Here is a 716-nt window from a genome sequence, read left to right on the forward strand (position 1 = left end):
TGCCCTGGCCTGCTGTTGGGGTGTGCGGCTGGGAGACTGAAAGCCTCAAATTGGGCTGGGTAGCAGCACGTGGGCGGGGAAAGGCGTAGTAGATTACTGGTCTTCAAGGGTGGGGCTGGAGATGCAACCCTGGGGAAGGAGTCTATCAAGGCTGGGCTCTTGGGGGGCAGTGGAGGGCTCCGGGGGCCAGGTCAGGCCAGAATCATGGAGCTCACAGGACTGGAGTGAGGTTTGGGGTCCGTGAGGGTGGAGCTCCAAGGATGGGATTGTGGGTCCACGATTTCGGACCTGGGGCTGGAAAGTCCGAGGCTAGTGGAGACCAGGCCTGGTATCCTAGAGGAAAGGGCCCTATAGGAAGGGGGTCTCGTGGGCAGGATCGGGAGCCAGATAATTGTGAGAGGCGGGGCTGGGATGGCGAAGGCCAGAGGAAAGGGGTAGCCACCGGCGCGGAGACCTCAATGCGGGGCGTGGTGCGGAAAGGGAACTGGAGCGAGGGGGCGGGGCTACGAGGAGGCGGACTTGGGGGGCTGGGTCTGGGGCTAGAGGATTGTGGGGAGCTGCGCCTATACACCCGGGACAGGGGGGTTGCCTCGGGAAAGTGAGTGTTGGGGGTTAGCCGGGCAGCCTGGAGAACAGGCGGTCGTGGTGCGGGCGGGGCCGAAAAGATCGAGGACAGTGGGGACCCGGCCAGAGGAGGGGTCGGGAAGGAGGAGTGG

Source organism: Colobus angolensis, unplaced genomic scaffold (genome assembly GCF_000951035.1).
Source record: "Colobus angolensis palliatus isolate OR3802 unplaced genomic scaffold, Cang.pa_1.0 Scaffold567, whole genome shotgun sequence".
NCBI classification, from domain to species: domain Eukaryota; kingdom Metazoa; phylum Chordata; class Mammalia; order Primates; family Cercopithecidae; genus Colobus; species Colobus angolensis.